The following is a 22,062-nucleotide window of genomic DNA, read 5'->3' as shown; positions in this document are numbered from 1 at the left end:
GGCGGCGGCTTCGGGGTAGGGTTCAAAGGGGGTCTAGGGGCGCTTATATAGGTGCGGACTCGGGCCCTTGGCGTGCGGGCCACGGCAGGGAGCGGCGAGGTGTAGCGCGGCCGGACTCCTTGAGTCTGTGTCGCCCACGGGGAAGGAAGACGACCCCGACAGACGTGGCCCGCCTGTCGGCGGCAGAGAGGAGAGGGAGGAGGGCGCCGAGATGGGCCGAAAGCAGGAGGAGCTGGGCCGGCAGGAGGAAAACTGGGCCGGGCGGAAATGGGCTGAAGGTGAAGAAAAAAGAAAAGAGGAAAGGGAGAGGGGATTGGGCTGGGCCAAAACAGAAAAGGAGAAAGAGAGGGAGAGAGAAGGGAAAGGTTTTTCTTTTCTTTTTGAATAAAGAACACACACAATTCATTTGAATTTAAATTTGGAGAAATTAAATTCAACTGAACCCAAACAATAAAATAAATGCAATTTAGCATGAATGCATAACAACCAAAACGACCTCATTTAATTTAGAAGACAACCAATTATTATTATTATTTGTACAAAATTCCCTGAAAAGAAAATAAATGTTGGCAAACTTTTAAAAATTATGAGAAAATTGTTATTTTATTTTTAATTTTAATCACATCCTGAAATTCAAAAATTTCAGGGTGTGACAGTAAGATTCAAATGTTTGGCTTCCATCAGTTTAGCTTGATCTATTTGAGCAAGGAGTGTTTTTGCTGCACGGTCGTCCGGATCTAAGACAAATCAGGCACCTGCTGTGGGCGTTGATGGCGGGCGAGGCGGCAGCGTCGAGAAACCCGTGGCCATGCAGGAAGTATGGCGTGGCCTACCACCTAGGCCTAACGGAGCAGGCTAGCGGAGGTCACGGCAGAGCCATAAAAGGGACAGAAGATAAAAACAAGGTTACAGAGGAAGTTTAAACTTTTCAGGGTCAAAGAAGGAACCATCATTTCTTTCAGGGCTATATAGCGAATTTACCTGAGTTTATATGGAAAACTGGAAAGTTTGGTTTTATAAGCTTTTCGTAGCTTTTTTTACCACAGAAAGCTATACATATCTTCTTAAAGCTAGTGTTAGATTTTCGGAACAGAAAAGCTAACTAAAACTTTTAAAAAGCTCAAAAGCTGCGGCTTAAACAAACACACCCTTAGGAACAGAACACCAACATTCACTGTACGAGCGGAAATGAAAGGAAATATGAATGATTTTTATTACAGGGTACAATGCTGTGATAATATTTTCAAAAAAGAAAAAGAGAGTACAGCCTCTATTCTTTTTTTTACGAAACACAATATAGATGCAGATGCTCACATACATGCACACATACTCACCCGAGATTGATAAAATCACCACAAGCGCCTCGCTGTCGATAGGCATATCGCTTACCATTGGAAAAATAGCGCCGAATAAATCCAACATAAATTTCCCAAATAGCGCCGATTGAATCCAACATAAATTTCCCAAATAGCGCCGATTAAATCCAACATAAATTTGGGAACATATGATCAGTACCTGTGCCGAGTCGAGGACTCTAACCCGTATGGGCAGGTTCCACCACAAGGAACCTTACTGGGCTACACTCAGTTGGCTATTCTCTTTTGGTAGATTTCAAAACTGATTTTTTTTCTCTTCTTATAGTTTCATTTGAATTTCCGTCTCGAGTGTCAATTGACACGACGATTCCGGTTTCCACGTAGAGTAACTCCGCTAGGGAAAAAACTGGTGCATATATATGATGATGTCGATACAGTGGAGTTCTCAGAAAATTATTTCCACTAATGAAGAGTGCATGATGACGTGATTAATTAGAAGATAAGTAGGATCCTTCTCTAAGGCCATTGTGCCAACGTGTAATTTCTAAGAATTTGACTCCTGGTACCTTTGTGATACTCCCAGAATCAGCAACTACCATGTACATAACCCATTTTAGCCTAATATTATTTTAATACAACAATAACAGAGTACAATACTGAATATTTACATCTGAAAGAACTCGGGACACAATTTATACAAGCTCCTTGGGTTAAACAACAACTAAAAATCTTACAAAGCGGTATCTAGGGCGTCAAGTCTTCAACTTCGGCTTCACCACAGGCATCATTGAGCAAAGCAACACAACCCTTCCAACATAGCATCCTTGTGGTCCGTCTTGAGCTCCAAGTTTGAACATGCAATTCACGGTCTGCCCCAAGGAATGTGACAGATCCACATCACCATTCGTAATGCGTAAGCTTTAAAATGGACTATACTAATATATAAAATATCTAAAAGTAATAAGGGAAAGTTCAAGGTTTTCCTATATAGTAGCATCAACATTAATGTAAAAGTAAGATCTTCTTCAAAGACTTAGGGCCATCCGGGCATCCTAGGTTTCCGAATCAACGAACATAGGGGTGCCAATTGGTAACCATTAGGTGCCCCTCCAATCTTCCATAGTTCAAAATTTTATACTAATTCTCCAAAACGATATCTTAATTTGGAAAATTAGTACAAAATTTTGAACTAAAGAGGGTTGGAGGTGCACCTAAGGGTCACCCATTTGCACCCCTAAACCAACCTCTTTCATATCATCCCAAGGCGATGTGAGAGCTCCCTTCTCTCACACCTCAACTGTCCAAGATAGTAAAAACCACTAGGGGGGAGTTAAGTATCATGAAGCTAGTTTCAGGGGTGTTCATAACCGAGTACACGGCTATACATATTGTTTTTAACTTTGCGGAGCTTGTGCACATGTACCCACTCGGGATGCAAATCAGGGATCCATAACTTTTATGGTACCATCCTGTTTTTAGGTCTTTGGACCATTCAACAAACCGAATGATCTAGGAATGTGAGTCTCTAGCCTGGGCAGCTGGTTTCGAAAGTCCTGGAACAACCCCAATTGTCTATGGAGTATGGACGTGTTCGAGCTACCCTCTGCTAACACACTACCTATACATGTATGACTGGAACCCCTTCCCATAAAGGGTAAGTGTTGTGCATTTTGACATATTCCGGTCACCAAATCCTGCTGACTTGGTCCTTACTTGCCAAGGAAAGCATCATCATCCCAAAAGCGTATCCACAGCAGTGCTCAACAACTGCAACATTACAGGTATCACCACCAACTTCTCGTCTCCAAAACAAAGGCACAACTTGTATCAGGTGCTCCATAGGGTGTGCCTAAGTACACAACCAAGCAACCTAATGCGAGGATTGGGTTAAGTTATACTCGCACCGCTAAAATAAACATCTCACGAGCTCCTCCACAATTCACCAAATGACACCAAGAGATCCTAGCTCCATCACACACATGCAAACGAAGCCTAGCATTCATATATCCGTAAAAGTGTAAATGGTAGTACAAGCTAAATGAATACAAGTGAGGCTATGCATGTTTGCATAAAGTAACGATGAAATAATAAATTCCCAGAGGTTGTGCAACACATACTCCGTGTCTTGGGTTCTGGCTGAATCAATTTTGTCGGAAGGCCAGCTTTGGGCAGCAGCCGGATCCTTCACTGCAGGGTCTCTTTTCCCTTGGCAGGCTCTTAGGTTGCAGATCGTGTCAATGTAACTAGTTATCAGAAGTTTCTTTGTTTGCGCTGCCTGGTTCTTGCACCAGTTGCGGCTTTGTACCGTTTCTTGCTTCCCTCACAATGAAATACATTAAGGCATGTTTAAAAAAAAGAAATAAGAAATTTCTTCGGCACTGCTTTGGCTACTATATATAGAACTAACGGAAGTCCAAATCTTGGTAAACTTCGTTTCACCTGCTCCCACTACAGTCGGAGCAGGTTGGGTATCGAAGCTGGGGCTCAACGGAGCCCTACCGCCTGCCACGGTGACATTTCAAGCCATATGATACTTATAAATTCTTCTGGTGCAGGCTATATTGGATTCTCTGCGTCTCTGCCGCTCCAGGACAAAGACGTTCCAAATCATAGATGGAGTGAGTGGGACAATAAGATCATCCAGGTAGAGTTACATGACCTAGTATTACATGCCGACTATGATGTCTCACTGATATGTAGGAGTAGTGGACACGATAACTTATTGAAAATAAAATAAGTAATTAAGTATGATATGGCATCTATAAAAGAACATTTCAAAGGAAAATATTGGTACAGTTTATCTAAATTGTCACCTGGAACAATTTGACTGAAATGTTTCAATAAGTTGTTCTTGTGTTCAGAATGACGCTTGTTCTCGGAGCACCCGGATCAGGAAAGACGACCCTCTTAAGAGCATTGGCAGGAAAACTAGATTCTTCTTTGAAGGTAGAACCAATTGTAACAACTCCAGTCCTGAAAAACTAGTGAAAATCAGATCACAGAGTAACTAGCAAGCAGAATGGTTCCACGTGAGACCTAACTTTATTATCAAATAACCAAGATCAATAATTGTGTGATTTCTTGCCAACAGTTGCATGGAAAGGTCATGTACAATGGTGCAACAAGTTCATCTACACCGCAATACCTCTGTGCTTATGTCAGCCAGAATGACCTTCATCATCCCGAAATGACAGTGAGGGAGACAATTAATTTTGCTTCAAACATGCTAGGGGCCAACAATGAATTTGGTAGGAGTGTGTTTCTCGTTTTTTATCAAAATAACAAAATTAAATAGCTATCCTCAAGCGATCGCTAGATTCATCAATACTGATATAGCTAATTAATTGATCCAACTGGTGATAACTACTTCAGAGATGCTGGGAGATGCATTGCAAAGGAAAATGGATACTAGCAATGAAGTGTACCAGGACCTATTTTCCAAGGTGCTGCATAGTTATATTCTTTCAAGAAGCTTCAGTTTATTTTTATAGAATAACAGCTAAATAGTGTTCCCTACAGGCAACCAAACTTGGAAAGGGAAGCAACCTTAAAACTAATTACATCATCAAGGTATAATCTTTAAAAGTATTTCGATAAATAAAGGTACCATCAAGGTACAATCTTTTAACCTTACCAGTTTACTGAATACAGATTCTTGGATTGTCTGACTGTGCTGACACTATAGTGGGAGATGAGCTGCACAGAGGAATTTCTGGGGGACAGAAAAAAAAGAACAACAATTGGTAAGCACTGGTAACATACATTATTTTCAGGGAGAAAAGAACTGCAGATATAACATGTTTACCAACTTGTTTGATTTCAATCCAAAACATATCCAATATTGGGTTTAATGGTGAATAGCATTTACTGTATGTCAAGCATTTTTCTATGCAAACAATGTTGGTTTTACATTATTCTTAGTTTCTTACAGAAATGTCCTTCCATCATTTCCTGACACATAGAGATCTTCAAAAAACACATACCATTGCCTGACAAAAGAAAATCAAATCGAGGATGAATTTACGATGAAACACCATTTACAAAAAAAATCAAATTAATTGGCCAAGTTATAGCCCAGATATCATGCATATGTCTTTTTTTTTACTTTTTAAGTTTTTCTTTTTGGTGGAGGAAGTTAATGATGCACATTTGCACTAAATACTACCATTAGTTGTTCAGTTTGGTATAGTTGAAATAATCTAGTATGCAGTTACCAGGGATCAAGAGAAACAAAAAGTGACTGAAAGGGAAAAGGGAAAAACAACCAAAACAGGCAAAACGTGAATACAACTATACAAGTCACTACAATATTCAATATTGTGAGAATTTTATAGAGCCTTAATATCAAGACAGAAAGGATTAAATATTTACTATTCAATATTGTGACAATTTTATAGAGCCCTAGTATTAAATACAACAACAACATAGCCTTTTTTCCCAAGCAAGTTGGGGTAGGCTAGAGATGAAACCCGAAAGAAATAAGTTCAAGGTTCAGGCACATTGATAGCTAGTCTCCAAGCACTCCTATCCAAAGCTATCTCTTTAGAGATATTCCAATCCTTAAGGTCTCTCTTAACCGACTCATCCCAGCCCTAGTATTAAATATTGTGAGAAATTAAACATACTAAGAATGTTGGCATACTACAACCAATAAATATCATGTAGTCCTTTGCTGCCATCCATCACAAATTCACAAGTAATTATAAATAGAAGAAACACCAAGATATCTCATGCAGCAATAGGCATAGGCACATACTGAGTTGAAGAGATCTAAAATCATATCCTACTTGGTTGTTAAGTAGTATGATTGGTGGTAACAGATCATGGCCCTAGTGGTCTCTTCACAATCCAACTTGACCCTTATACATTTTTAGCTTAAAAATGTATAAGATTAGAGCCCAGCCCTTAGACTATCGAAGTTAAATTTCAAGGCCCTTTACCATCCCTAATGATATATCATTTCACATGGTTAGGATACCTAGAAGAGATGCACCCTTCACGATCCTCTCATGTGAGCAGATAATTAAAAGTGAAAGAATTTAAGATAATCTATTTTCCAAAAGTGTAATACATAAATAACAAAATATATTTTTTTCCCAATTAGTACAACAAAAATTCAACTCTTTGCATTGGGTAGGTAACCTCAAGGATGGACCAGCAGCAGTATTGGACAGGTGATGAAAGATAGTATCAGTACCATGCCGTCGAAAGGTTTGTGAAATGCTTCAGGACCTACAATCTCCCTCAACTTGTGGAAGATGAGAAATGCAATAAACATAATATGAAACAAGACAGGATATTATGTCAATCAGATGAAAGACAAAGCATATCACATTGGAACATTTTCAAAGCTTGTTTTCTGAGATAAGTACTCCTAGTAAAGAGAAACTCTCCAGTTCAAATATTCAAGGCTATACAGATCACTTTTCTAGGTTTTATACTCTCAACGCTTTTCTTTAGAACAGAAATGAGCCAAGATACGATATTTGATGGCAACAAGTATATGGGGGATCTCTTTTTGGCCGTTGCTGCCGTAAACTTCAATGGTATGACTGAACTGACAATGACTGTAAAGAGGCTTCCAAAATTCTACAAGCAAAGAGAGCTGCTAAGATTGCCAGGCTGGGCTATCCTTTGCTCAACTTTTCTTATAAGCATCCCAATGTCACTGATGGAGACAGGCCTTTGGACCTGTTCGACCTACTTTGCCATTGGCTATGCCCCATCGCCTGTTAGGTAATATTGACAATTTAGAAACCATATATCTCACTGTAATATACAAAAACAAAATTCTGAATATGCTGATTGAATAAGGCTTTAATCCTTGTAGATTTTTTCAGCAGCTACAGGTCCTCTTCGTGATGCATCAAATGTCAATGAGTCTTTATCGTTTGCTAGCATCCCTAGGAAGAACACAGGTAATGGCAAACATGCTAGGGACTGAAGCTCTTATTGCAATTTTCATACTTGGAGGCTTCATCATATCTAAAGGTAGAATGACAGCCATCAAATTTCTCAGAGCATTAGAAAGTAGTCAGGTTCTGACAATTTTGAGGCATGAACACAACTAACACCTGCTTATTAAAAAAAATGGCATCCAGATAACCTCCAACCATGGCTTCGCTGGGGTTGTTGGGCCTCCCCATTCACCTATTCGCTCAATGCTGTTGCTCTGAATGAATTCCTGGACAACAGATGGGCTACTGTAAGTGCTCATTTACTGAATATATAATCTTTAATATATTTTAACTATAAACATTATGAGTCGTAACCCATGTACTGCAGGTATTCTACTATAGAAATGCTAATACCACGGGACAAGCTATCCTTGAGCTCAGAGGGTTAATACATGAGTGGCACTGGTATTGGGTTTGCGTTGGTGTTTTATTTGGTTTCTCCCTGATCTTCAACATCCTAAGCATAATTGCATTGGAGTTCCTAAATTGTATGTGCATTTACAAAACCAATCCTCGTTCATGTTGACCAATTAAGTAGGACACTTATTCTGTTTCAAATTATTTGTAGCTCCCCAGGAACATCATGTCAATACAAAATCTCAAAAGGTTCAGGATATACAGTACAGAGATCAAACTGTTGGTGATCAGGTTTCCCTGTGTGATCAAGTCAACCTTCCGTTCCACCCATTGTCCATTGTGTTCAGCCAAGTCAACTATTTTATTGATATGCCTACTGTAAACTCTCTGCCTTATTATTCATGAAAAAAATACAGACTCAACATTTCTTGTATTTTTTCTGACAAATGCAAAAATAATACTAGGAAATTAGAAAGCATGGAGTAACTGAAAAGAAGCTTCAGCTATTACGAGATGTTAGTGGCGCGTTCAGGCCAGGGGTGCTAACAGCATTAATGGGGATCACTGGTGCTGGGAAAACAACATTGCTTGATGTTTTGGCAGGAAGAAAGACAGGAGGATACATTGGAGGCACTATTAATATAGCCGGCCACCAAAAGAAGCAACAGACATTCTCAAGGATCTCAGGTTACTGCAAGCAGACTGACATTCATTCTCCATATCTCACAGTATATGAGTCACTGCAGTTTTCAGCATACCTTCGATTGCCTTCAGATTTTAATCCTCAACAAAGAAATGTAAGGCAACTTTTCTTTTCTTCTAAAAATACCAGAACCCAGTCTGCAGGAAGATCACAAATTTCCTTTTTCTCATGTCAGATATTTGTAGAAGAAGTTATGGGGCTAGTAGAGCTAAGTGACTTAAGATGTGCTATGGTGGGCACTCCTGCAGTAACTGGCCTGTCAGCTGAGCAGCGAAAAAGACTTACTATAGCGGTGGAACTAGTTGCTAGCCCTTCTATCATTTTCATGGATGAGCCAACAACTGGTTTGGATGCTCGTGCTGCAGCTATTGTCATGCAAACAGTACGGAAGACAGTGAACACCGGGCGTACTGTGGTTTGCACAATTCATCAGCCAAGCATTGAGATTTTTTAATCTTTTGATGAGGTATACATTTTATGGAAATTATATATAGGCCTAATTCTATCTGACAGAACCATAAAGGAAGGTTGATTTTCAATCCTTTCCATCCATCATATAAAGATCCTTAACAAACATCTCAATTTAGTGTTATGGGCAGTAACACATTTTTAGCAAACTTCAACAAGTTGACTTCCTTCTTACCAATTGCAGCTGTTACTTATGAAAAGAGGAGGTCAGCTCATCTACAGTGGTTCACTGGGGCCACTATCTAGCAGTTTGATACAGTATTTTGAGGTGAGACTAATGCTTGAGCTAACAAAATATTTTTCTTAATGTGGAGAAATTAACTACTTTCTTATTAGGCTATTCCTGGAGTGCCCAGTATCAAGGACAACCAAAACCCAGCCGCATGGGTGCTAGATATTGTTGGTCCAGTGATAAAGCCCCCCCTCTCCCCTACTCTAACACCTGGGTTTTAGGGTCGGAGTGGCTAGAGGGGGTGGTCTAAGTTGGTACCAGAGCCAGGTCCCGGGTTCGAAAACCACCGGCCACGCATTTCTTCCGCTGCGCGATTTCCCCCGCGGGGTTCGCTGAGACCAGCAGCCAGCAGCCACAGGCGCGGCGCGGCGCGGCTCGCTCGCCTTAGGGGGAATGTTGGTCCAGTGATAAAGCCCCCCCTCTCCCCCACTCTAACACCTGGGTTTTAGGGTCGGAGTGGCTAGAGGGGGTGGTCTAAGTGATATCACTTCACATGCCATGGAACATGCAATTGCAGTGGACTATTGTGAAGTTTACCAAAAATCATCATTGTATAAGTAAGCAAAATGCAAGCACGTTCTAGTCAATTAAAAGATATATCCATTCACGTCAGATTCAAATAAATATTAGAACATAGTATACCACTGAATTATAATATATATGCAGGGAGAACATGACTCTAGTTGATGAATTAATCAAGCAAAGGGCCGACCAGAAAGATCTATATTTTCCACCTGGATATTGGCCAAACTTTAAGGCACAATGCATGGCATGTCTATGGAAGCAGCATTGCTCTTTCTGGAAAAACCCAGAACTAAATGTTGCACGCTTCCTAAACACATTTGGTATCTCAGTCACTTTTGGCATTGTGTTCTGGCAAATTGGTTCAACAATGTAAGCATCGCTGAGTGCTCAGCAATACTGATTTTCATCAATTGAAAGTTGACCATATCTAATAACAAACTTAAACTTTCTTTTACTGCACAACAGCAAGGAGGAACAAGATGTGTTCAATATTCTTGGAATTGCATATGCATCAGCACTTTTCTTAGGCCTTGTGAATTGCAGCACATTGCAGCCTATTGTAGCCATGGAGAAAGTTATGTTCTACCGTGAGAAGGCTTCTGACATGTACTCCTCCATGGCATATGTCATTGCTCAGGTATACGAACAGTTGTAACTGGCTAGCTCTGATAATCTATGATTTTAGCTGACCTGAAAAAGGAAAATTAATGATCCACATCGGATTTTCTTGTGCAGATAGGAGTTGAAATACCCTATATGCTTATCCAAGTGTTCATATTCTCATCTATTGTGTACCCCATGGTTGGATTCCAACTGACTATCACAAAGTTCTTCTGGTTTGTCCTATACATGATACTGAGCCTCACCGACTACACACTCTATGGGATGATGGCTGTTGCACTTACACCCAACATAGAGATAGCTGCTGGTCTATCATTCCTTATCTTCATGATATGGAATGTCTTCTCTGGCTTCATTGTCGCTCCTCAGTATGCATCCGTAGTACGCATACATCTGGGCAGTACAATAGATGCTCCTATTATGCAACAGAATTGCACATGCATATGATGCAATATCATTCACCTCTAGATGATGCCGGCTTGGTGGAGATGGATGTACTGGGCTGATCCAGCGGCATGGACTGTGTATGGACTCGTGTTCTCACAGCTTGGAGACCGCAGAGAGCTGATCCGTGTACCAGGCCAACCAGAGCAGCCAGTGAGGGTATTCTTGGAGGAATATTTAGGCCTCCAAGATGACTACTTCGTCCTGGTCACAGTTCTGCATATTGCACTTAGTATACTCTTTGCCATTGTGTTCTGCGTCAGCAACTCAGCATCAAATACCTTAAGTTCCAAAGAAGGTAGATTCTGAACAGAGAAAATGAAGATAAATGGAGTATGGTGGATTTCAATGCAAGTGTATAAGATAGTGGTCCCGAGTGCATAAATACCAAGAAAAGATAGTTATTGCCCATGTTCAATTATGCATAACATTTATGTCTTCAGCAGGCATAGGCAACAATTAGCCATATTGTAGTGTCCAAAGGCTAGAAAACACAGAATAATAAGTTCAAATGTGAGCAATGATTTTCTTTCATTCACTTGAAATGAAGTTCAATGGACAGAAGGCCGCAAGGCAAGATGAATCACCAAACTGGCATTAGTTGTTGTAAGTGAATATTCTGAAATTAGCCAGCTCCGTTTCCCAACCAAATTGTTGGGTATTGATTGGGAATTGAGGAGCCTCGGACAGGCTAGCTGATTATTGCAATACGCCCGTCCCCCCTGCAATGCAATCTGAATACGTTACTGTTTCCCAAATGCTCAAATGCAGTAACCGAAATCCAGATAAGATCAACTCCAAAATGACCGAGACAAAGAACTAATCAGCCAACTACCAGCGCTAACGAACGGCAAGTTCTTTCCCAGATCCAATCACCAAGCGAACAGCAAGTTCTGACTAAAACTCTTGCGCACTGCATTGTAGAAAGATCGAAACCAAGCAGGACCTATAGGCCCTGTTTTCAAGACGTCCGATTAATCGCGATTAATCGCGATTAATCGTCCTGGACGGTCCAGCAGTATCGTCCAGGGCCTCCGTCCAGGCCAGACCGTCCAGGAATCTGGACGTCCGATTAATCGTCGTCCAATCGCGATTAATCGGACGTCCAGGGTGTTTGAGCGTCCAGGCAGAGGAAATAAGAATGGGCTGCATCTGCTGAGGGAGTTGGGCCAAGCAAGCTGTAAGTTTTGGCCCAAGCCCATTAGGGTTTCTCTTATTGATATACTCCTCACTCCCTCAGCCTCTCTCTCTCCTCACTCACACAGTTCGGCAGCTCCCTCTCCTCCAGAGCTCCCTTCCGGTTCCCAGCTCCTCCTCCTCCTCCCTCCCGTCCAGCTGCCTCCCTCTCTTCCTTGCGGCTGCTGCTGCTGCAGGCAAGCAGGCCTGCAGATCTAGATCGACAAGATGAGCTCCTCCTCCTCAGGTCAGTCTCAGTCATCAGTCCTCGTTCAAGATTTGTGCTTTTCCAGTGTTTGAAGCTTCAAGATCTTTTTCTCTCTGTAGATCTAGTTCGACAGAGGCAGCGTGCAGTGGAAGTGTACCTACCTGAGGAAGTTCAAGGAGAAGGAGAAGTTGGTTCCTCAGTTGCATCAACTGCTGCTGGTTCAGCAGCATCAACTGCTCCAGACATTGCATCTCTTGTTGAGAAGGCCTTAGCAAAACTACCTCCAGAAATGGCTGCTGAAGCAAAAGATCCCAAGAGGAAGGCAAAGTCTCGAGACCCTGGATGGCAGTTTGGATGGTGGCCAGATATTGCAAAGAAGGACTCTGCGCAGTGCATTTTTTGTAAGACGATAACTCCTTCAGGAATCAGTAGGTTCAAACAACACCTTGCTGGAGGTTATGGTGATGCAATTGGATGCCCAAGTTGCCCTGAGATTGTTAGGCGACAGATGGATGCTTATATCAAGAAGAATACAAGGTCTAGAGTTCTGGTAGTTCTTGAAGTTCAACAAGATTCTGAAGAGGGTGAAGGTGATGAAGTTGAAGAAGTTGAACCAGAAAAAATGCCTAGTTCTGGTACAAAGACCAAGCAAAAGAAAGCTGCAGCAAAGAAGAAAATGGCTCAAGCTTCCATCGCTGCCTATGTGGCTGCTGCTGGTGCTGGTTCATCAAAACCAGCAAATCAAAAGAACACCAAGTCAGTGGTTACCATGCTTCGGAAGACACCAGAACAGGTAGTTTCAGAAAGGCACAAATTCAAGACTTCCCAGTCTACTATAGAGCAATGCACAAAGAAAGAGAACAAACAAGTTGTTGATGACCATGTAGCTGATTTCTTTTATGAAAATCGTATACCATTCAATGTCATTAACTCCAGAAGTTGGGAGATTATGCTTGAGTCTATTGGACAGTATGGACCTGGGTATCGCTCACCATCCTACCATGAAATTAGGCAGCCATTGTTAGAAAAGGCTGTCAAAAGGACAACAGAACTGAGGAAGAAGCATGAAGAAGCTTGGAAAGAGTATGGTTGCACTCTCATGTCTGATGGCTGGACAGATACTAGCCATCGTCATATAATAAATTTTCTTGCAAATAGTCCAGCAGGGACGTTCTTCCTAGGTTCAGTGGATGCATCAAGTGAAGTAGCTAGTATGGATTTGCTAGCAGATTTGTTGGAGAAGCAAATTGACAACATCGGCAGGGAATATGTGGTGCAGCTTGTCACAGACAATGGGTCAAATTTCAAGGCAGCGGGAAGGATTCTAATGGAGAGGATCCCACACTTGTTTTGGACACCTTGTGATGCTCATTGCCTCAATTTGTTGCTGCAAGACATTGGAGAGATAAAGCAGTTCAACATTACCATCAATTCAGCAAAGAAGGTGAGCAGATTTCTATACAAGCATGGGAGATTACTTGATCTAATGAGACAGAAAATAGGTGGGGATCTTGTGAGGCCAGCTGTGACTCGATTTGCCACTTCTTATCTCACTTTGGCAAGTATGTATAAACATAAGAATGGCTTGAGAAATTTAGTTGTCAGCGAGGAATGGCACAATAACAGCTTGTCTAGGTCTGCTGAAGGAAAACGAGTTGAGAATATTATCCTGTCCGCAACATTTTGGACGAAAATGGAAGATTGCTTGAAAGCTTCACAACCACTTCTCATTGCTCTACGGATTGCAGATGGGGATGAGACACCAGCAGCTCCTGAGATCACTGCAGCCATGGATGTTGCAAAAAGCACCATCAAAGAATCTCTAAAACATAACACTGATTTACGTGATGAGGTGCTGGCTTTATATAATACAAGATGGGACACCCAGATGGAGCAAAAGCTATATGGGGCAGCCCTCTTCTTGAATCCAAGCAAGTTCTTTGCCATAAGGGAGAAAGACAAGAGACAAGCTTCAAGGTTAAGAGGCATGTTCAATCAAGTTTTATGGAAAATGGAGCCCAATGACGAGGTGTCAAGCAAGATTTCGCAGCAAGCTGATGACTATGAACTATCCGCTGGTGAAAGCTTCTCAATGCCTTTAGCTATAAGGGACAGAGACAAAAAGAACCCTAGTAAGTTTAGAACATTTTTCTTTCCTTTAGTTGTGCTGATTTTGTTTTGCTATGAGCTGATCCTAGTCTAATTGTGTTTCAGTCCGTTGGTGGGGTGCATATGGTGCAGATACATTTGAACTACAATGTTTAGCAAAGAAAATTATCAGTCTTTGTTGCTCAGCTTCAGGTTGTGAGCGTAACTGGAGTGAATTCTCTGCTGTAAGTATCATTGTAGTTTTAGTGTTGTTGCAAATTTTTGAGTGTAGACCAACGATGTTCTCATATTATTTTTCCTTTTCTGCAGTTCCACACCAAAAAGAGGAATAGATTAGAGCACAAGAGGTTAAATGATTTGGTTTATGTCAGTTACAACAAAAAGATGTCAAATAGGTTTCAAAAAATTCAAGAACTTGGATGCAAAGGAAGGAGGAGCAACCCTCTCTTGCTAGAAGAATTTCAGTGGGACAATGAATGGGTGGATGAGAATTGTGGGGATGGGGTGCCTTGGGCTGTTGTGGATGAAGCTATTGGTGCATCTGAAAACCTAAGGGGTCGTAACTTGCCTAGGGTTGCTGCTACCCGTGCTGTAGCGGCTGTCAAGAAGACCTATGTTAGGAACAAGAAGCGTCGTAGGGGGACTTCTGCAGCACCAGATATATCTGAAGGTGAAGATGATAGTGATCATGATGCTGATGCAAGAAATGAAGCCGAAGAAGATCAAGATGCATCTGATCCTGTGGCAATGGAGGAGGATGAAGACAACCATGGACGTGCAAGTGCTACAGATGAAGATGGAGGAGGCTTTTGTGTAGATGTTGAACTACTTGAGTAGTTCTTTAGATCATTGGCTATTTTATCTATGGGACTTTTATCTATTCATGTACTGGACTTGATGTATGTTGTATGCACTATGGCAGTGCAGCGTGGCACTGTGAACCACCATGCACTATGCAGTTCTGGATCTGGACTGGTTTAAATTATGTGCTTTGCTGTGTTAATTTGCTTTGTTGATCACTTGATCACTTGATTGTCTTTTACCTGATTGCCTTGTTAATGTGCTTTATTTTTCTATATTTTCAGTTTGGCAGCAGCAGCCAGCAAGACAAGAAAGGGCTCTGCAGCAACCAGGTAAGTGGCCAACTGACCTATCTATAGCCTAGAAGATGTAGTATATAAGTGTGTGTGTGTGTATATATATGGTGTAATGTATGTATTGTTATAACTATAGTATATATATATATATATTGTATATATGGTATATATAAGTTCCCCATATAGGGGACGACCAGGACGACCAGGGGACTCGTCCAGGGTCGATTAATCGTCCTGGACGACGATTAATCGTCCTGGACGTCCTGGACGGTCCCCAGGCGTCCAGACCCGTCCAGCCATCTTGAAAACATGGCCTATAGGAACGGGGCCTCTGGCGTGCTGGCCGCCGCGGTCGAGGAGATCAGGAGAAGAGGGGAACGGTGGAGGAGAATACCGGCTGTCATCGACCGCCGCGGCAGGGGAATGGCAGGCGGTGATCTTGAGCGCGCCCCATGGCTCCACAGGGAGGATGGGTCCACGGAAATAGAGGAGGCCGCCGCCGAGGATGAGGAGGAACTGTACTCCTCCATCACCTGCAAAAAAACGCCTGCGCCAAACGCGTGCCGCAGCAGAGGATTAGGGTCTCGGGGGCCAGGGAGCAGAAAGGAATCACCACACCTTCCCCGGAAGATGAGGCTGCCGAGGCCGCCGCCGTGTGGGAGGCGAGGAGGCGGCGGGGCAGCCCGCACGTGGGAGGAAGCATCGCCGGCGCTGCCCAGGCGCAGAGGAAGGCCGCCGCGGCCATGGCGGCCTCCGTGCTCACCGCCGCGTCATGCCGCCTCGCGCCGGCGCTCCCAGTGGCGTATCTAGCATTTTACGTATGCGACACCGTGACTGTTTTTTTTTTTTGGAATATTGGATGCGTACCATTACCGTTAACTGCACGTTACTCTGTTGTCGCTTTAGAAAAATACCATAAAAATGTTACTCTGTTATAGCTTTTTCCCATCACCGTTAGCTAACAACAGATAGATGGGCCAGATGAATTGAAACCCAAATGAACGACAAGACGGGGAGCCCATGATCCCAATAGACAGACGACATGCCACAAGATGTCCCTGAAGTCTCACACCCTCGCTCGTAGCATCCATCGTATGCATACTGAGCAATCCGGTGCCTTGGCAACGGAAACGGCTCCCAGATCACACGGGCAGCCTGATGAGGAGCACAAGACTCGTGGCCCAGCCTCCTTTATCGCGTGCCGTGCCGTCATCGCCACTGTTCCGCCATCCTGCGGCATCACCCATGCTCTGCTTACGTGCGCACGGCATTTGCTCGTCGTGCATTGTATCCATCTCGGATACTTAGGTGCAAATTGACCATCCTTAATGATACTTCTCCAACTTTTAAGTTCAAAATTTTGTACTAATTTTTCAAAATAAAATTTGAATTTGGAAAAGTTGTACAAAATTTTGAACTAAAAAGAATTGGAGGTGTTGACACTAATTTGCGTCAGCACACTCGAAAGCGCTATAACGTGCGGATCGTCGACACAATCTTCACCAATGGGTTCCCTGCGCACAGACCGGTCAGACCGGTTATGGCGACCGGTCAAACCGGTTCTACAGAGAACACCGCGAAAACCTAAAACCTCGAGCTCGGGAGGGACCCCGTCGGAACTCGTGGATCTAGGGTTGCTCCGAGGCCGGCAGGCCACTCAGAACATCCTCGAACGCCATAGAGACTAGCGAAGAACAGCAGATGAGATTGGAAAAGTTAGGGTTTAGAGGTAAAAAGTAAAGGATAAATGTGTGAATCGATTGGGATTACCCTCAATCGGCCGTGGCCCTTCATATATATATATATATATGGTGGGGAGGTCTGTACCCGTTAGGAGTCGGAACCCTAAAATACAACTTCTAACTCTGATTGGGCATTTCGGACCGGTCAGACCGGGGTGCAGGTCTTCCGGGAGGCATAACTCCCTCATCCAGACTCCGAATTGGACGTTCTATATATGCATTTCGATGGTCTCGACGAGATCTACGCAATGGTGCAGTCCAATTTGTAATTTGACAAACTTGTCTAGACCGGTCTGATCGGTTTAGAAGAGAGGTCTGATCGGTCTGTCCAGATTATCCAAAAAACCTTCATCGTGCCGAATTTGGGTGTCAACATATGCCCCCCTGTTTCTTGGCAATGCTTGCGTACCAAGAAACATTTCTCCAAGCCCAAAAATGCACTTGAATAATGAGAAGCACCTACGCACCAATCACGTCTTGCTTTCAAAAGGACGATATTACATATCGGCCATGTCATCTTGTGTAAGTGAGACAAGCCTGAGTATATACAACCTCGGCTGTGAATCATGTCCTTCAAAGGAACTACTTCGGTCCATCTAGTAAAATAATATGTAGCAATTAACACGAAGCAATGTCTATTTGAAGATGGAGGATTAATTTAATCAATGAAATCCAATCCTCAACCTCGAAACGACCATGATTTGATAATAGGATGTATCAACACAGCGGACAAACCGCTGACATTCTTCACACCCCTTATACTGTTTGAAAGAATCAGACATCATGGCAAGCTAGTACAAATCGGCTCATTTAAACAACTACTTCATCTTTGGAGCCGATTGATGTATACCACAAATGTCTTCACGAACGTTCCTCATGGCAACTTTGGCCTGATCTGAGCTCAAATATTTAAGAAATAAATATTCGGCTATTCAATGATAGAGCTTATCGTTGACTAAAACATTTTTAAGTGTTATCCGCCGAATATCCTTTTCTGCACCGCGACCAAGATCTTTAGATAGGAGATTACAGGAACCGTCCAGTCCTGATCTATGTATTTCGATAGTCTCGACGAGATCTATGCAATGGTGCAGTCCAATTTGCAATTTGACAAACTTGTCTAGACCGGTCTAACCGGTTTAGGAGAGAGGTCTGACCGGTCTGTCCAGATTGTCCAGAAAACCTTCATCGTGTCAAATTTGGGTGTCAACAGGAGGTACATCTAGGGTCACTAATTGACACCCCTATCGGATGCCAAAACATGCAGAGTGCGGAGTTTAATGGCGTTTTCCTTCTTTTCGGACCGTGAAAGGAACTTATGGGTTATGAAAGATTGCAGTAGGACCATTTTTTTTCTTGAGGAACAATTGCAATAAGAGCTTACTGAACTTGGAGGCCTAATGCTCGGCCAACAAGCGCTTTAATTTGCTTCCGGCCATCCACTGAACTTGGAGGCCGAATGCTCTGCTCGGTGGGCAAGCAGCTTCTTCGGGATACTCCCTCCGTTTTAAATTATAATTCATCAAATATTTTTAAGTTTAAGTTTAATCATCCATTTTATTTAAAAATTTATACAAACATGGTCAAATTTAAATCATGCTTGAAGAACTTTTATTTATTAAGCAAGCCACATGAAAAAGTAGTGATATTTGACATAAATTTTTAAATAAGACGAGTGATCAAATTTGGAGTTAAAAAGTCAAACGCATTATAATTTAGAACCCAAGGAGTAACTCACTGCATGCTGCTAGTACTACCAATCACGGAGAAAGCCTTTACGCTCCCTGGGTTAACGTGGATGGTAAACACCAATAACGGGGAAGCCTTTCAATGCTACTATTCTAAAACTGGACCTTTCATTTGTATTTTTCTACAGTTTCAATCTTTTAACGGTACAAACGGTATGATTCATATATACTACTACTACAAACGGTACAAACTACATTCGATCAGAAAATAGCAGCAACAATGATAATTAGTGAGGAATTCTTAGTTCAATAAACAAAGATAACAAAGATAAATTGTGAACAGTAAATAAGGGCAGTGTGGATGGTGCTACATAGTACTATACTTCACAAAAGGAAAAAATATAACACTTTTATAATGATTGTAAAGCACCAATGGGTACTTTCAGGTACTTTTACCTTGAACTTTTCTCTAGCAGTTAATCTATGAAAAGTATTTATAAAAATTAAATTAAATCAATATTCAATCCTACTTTTTGGTACTTGATTCCACATTTTGGAAGTACCAGGTACTTATCCTAGTTACTTCTAGGTACTTCCTACCTTCCACTGCAAGAATTGTAAAAAAAAAATCAATCATTGTAAAATTTCTCTTTTTAAAAAAACTTAAGTTGTACCTAGGTATACATGTAGCCCATTTATAGTTTCATCACTGCAAGAATTTTTGTTTTGCATTTTATATTTTCTTGTCATGATTCAAATGAACAACCTCTTAGTAGAAGTTAGCATCTTACCAGCAGTCCTATCTTCTTTGCAAAAGTAATATACTATTTCTTTTTGAACATCGCAAATTTTGTTGGTTACAAGACATGGTACAATATATGTACTCCTGCAATTATTCTCCTAGAGTCTAATATTAAATATATGGTTACCATTTCTTTTGCATGGCGATAGGAATACTGAATATTGACTGAAGACGGCTAGTCTTCTAGTGTATGAAATAGTTATTCTAGAATTCCTGAAATAGTGAGATGAATATTTCTTCTAAACCATGATATCAATTATTTTTATACAATTTTGTTGGGGGAATCACAGTACCATCTGAAGATTGCCAAAGAACTTTCAAGCAATAAGAGATAATATTGATAAACAATATCTAATTATGTATTTTGGAAGACAGAAGCACACGGTGAAATGCTCGTATTCGATAAGAAAGATTTTAATCACATGATGAAAACATATCAGTATTACTGAATCAAGTAATCCTGCTTTGTTGCTCAACTGTAATGTTCAGTCTATATCAAGTTCAAGGTTTCTTGGAAGAAATCTCGGAGTTCCAACAGCAAGAGTTCCCGGTGAGAATCAACTCTGCATTCCCATCGCCCCTTGGACTTGGTCTATTTGAGTTTGGTAGTCAGCTTCAGCGTGAAGTTCTACTGGATGCCTCTCCGATTCAGTTTGCTCATGGATTGCTCACAGTGCAGAAACATGATGAAGCCCTAAATCTTAGATCATGTCATTACACACGAGAATGTTATTTGATGTTTCTAGGTTTCCCTCTTGATTATCATCTTGTTGATGTCATTAAGGCTGCAGTTGCTCCTTTTGGTAGGCTGATTCATTGGTTTGAGGGTCCCAATAAATCTAGAGTACTACATCACCAACTCTTGAGGGTTAGAGAAATAGATAGACCAATAATTGTACAATGGATAGATTCAGTCATGTAATCTCTGTAATCTTTTCCTTCTCTACCCCCCTCTGTAAGTATCCGACCTTTGTACAGATTATTTTAATGCATTTGCTATGGGGAACTCCCCCACAGTTCCAGTCAAAAAAAATATAGAGTACTAGTAAAGTGCCTGGTTCTCACTCCAGAGCGTGTGCCACATAGCTTGGTGATTTCTCAAGGATCTCTGTTGGGTGGTAATGGCAAATCCTAGTCAGTGCATGTTTTTGTGCTAAATGGACACTTCCCTGATGGTTTTCCCCAGGATGAGGACCATGTGCCAGTTAATGGAATTCCTCATCCATAACATGGTCAGGTGAACCATGGTAACCCAAATGTTCAGCACGGCTGGCAACATGAATTGCATGGAGCTGCACATCATGTCCACATTGATGCTGGTCTCAATGCAGTTCAAATGGAGGATATTCAGATGGAATTGCAACAACCTTAGGATGATGTGCCTTTGGGCAATGGTTGGGATGCTTGGCCTGAACCAAACTAGGGTGAGAATGAGATAGATCAGGAAGAGGACATCCAAAAGCAAGGGTCAATCTCTTTTGATCAATCTGGTTCTACTGCTGAATATCTGAGAGCACATGGTCCTGATATTTTTCTGAACCTGGATGATGTTTTCAAAGGAAAATTTCAGACAACAGAATCGTCCTCCTCTTCCACAAGTGAAGCTTCTTCATCTTTTCAGAGTACTTCTCTTAAAGGACGTCTCTCAGGCCAATTCCAAGCCTTAGACCTTGGCTTTTGGCAAATTAACACATTTTTTAGTGCCAACATTATTACAACTCCCAATAACTGTTGACAGATTTCAGCTGCCAGAACTGAGGCCTTTCTGTGTTGATGAGACAAGTAATTCTTATCAATATATGGCTATTGTTCCTTACCAGCCCAGCCTGCATGCAGTGTTGATCTCCATTTGGGCCTCATCTCAACCAAGTCAACTTGAATATGTTGAGCCACTCCCTTTTGCTTCAGTCTCACCACCTGCAAAGAAATGTCTCTCATCTCTCTTTGATGATATCACTACTGACCCTTAGAAGCATTCTGGTACTCACATGACTATCTAAGACAATGTCTAAATCCAAGGCCAAAAGCACATGGTAATGGAACCATGTAGAAGGAGCCCGAGGTTACATAACCCAAAAGGTTATATGCATGTCTCTTTGGAGACCTTACCCAAGAAACGTCGTCTATGCACCTCTGCAGCAACCAGCCCTACTAGCTCCAATTCAGAGATCAACCTAGATGCACCACCAACCTTGGCAGATGGAATTTGACCTCCAATTCCTCTCAAGACGCTTCAAAACTGAGGCATCCAATGCAGTGTACCTCCTGGTGAGGTAACTGAAGAAAGGCTTCTCGTAGACAAGACCCAATATGCAGCACAAGCCCCATGAACAACTGGATTATGGTGTCTGTGTTGACACATGGAACACTACTTTTAATCTGCTTTTGTTGGGGACTTGTCTTTTCTCTCGAGATGGGAAAACTCTGTGTGTTATCTTATTTCAGAACTTGATTGTTAAACTCTATGCCTTGTCATTCTTAGTGATAGTGTTGGCTTTTTATGAGCTCTCTCTGTGGCTTTTCTGTGCTCTAGACCTGGTCTCTCTTAGGTCCATGTTACCTTCGTGGACTTTGCTAGCCTCAGTCTCTCTAGCCTCTCCTCTTAGTCATAAACATG

General features: G+C 41.8%; 1 long non-coding RNA gene and 1 pseudogene across 4 annotated transcripts; one reads left to right on the top strand and one right to left on the bottom strand.

The window, feature by feature from the left end:
• Positions 1-1,856: 1,856 nt before the first annotated feature.
• LOC120660235 lies at positions 1,857-16,074 on the bottom strand. 4 transcript variants are annotated; one of them, XR_005669446.1, is made up of 4 exons: positions 10,642-16,074; positions 4,951-7,500; positions 4,130-4,289; positions 1,857-2,185 (listed from the first exon to the last, which is right to left on the bottom strand). It is a non-coding gene; the product is annotated as an uncharacterized LOC120660235 (long non-coding RNA). The 4 variants fall into 4 exon arrangements; XR_005669447.1 differs by lacking the exon at positions 1,857-2,185 and having other exon boundaries at positions 3,848-4,289; positions 4,951-5,028; positions 5,246-7,500; XR_005669448.1 differs by lacking the exon at positions 1,857-2,185 and having other exon boundaries at positions 3,848-4,289; positions 4,946-7,500.
• On the top strand, positions 6,460-10,658 carry LOC120660234 (annotated as a pseudogene).
• Positions 16,075-22,062: the final 5,988 nt, after the last annotated feature.

The sequence above is a fragment of the Panicum virgatum genome, chromosome 2N (genome assembly GCF_016808335.1).
Source record: "Panicum virgatum strain AP13 chromosome 2N, P.virgatum_v5, whole genome shotgun sequence".
Taxonomy (NCBI): Eukaryota; Viridiplantae; Streptophyta; class Magnoliopsida; order Poales; family Poaceae; genus Panicum; species Panicum virgatum.
Note: the sequence above shows the minus strand (reverse complement) of the source record. Positions and strands in the feature narration are given on the sequence as shown.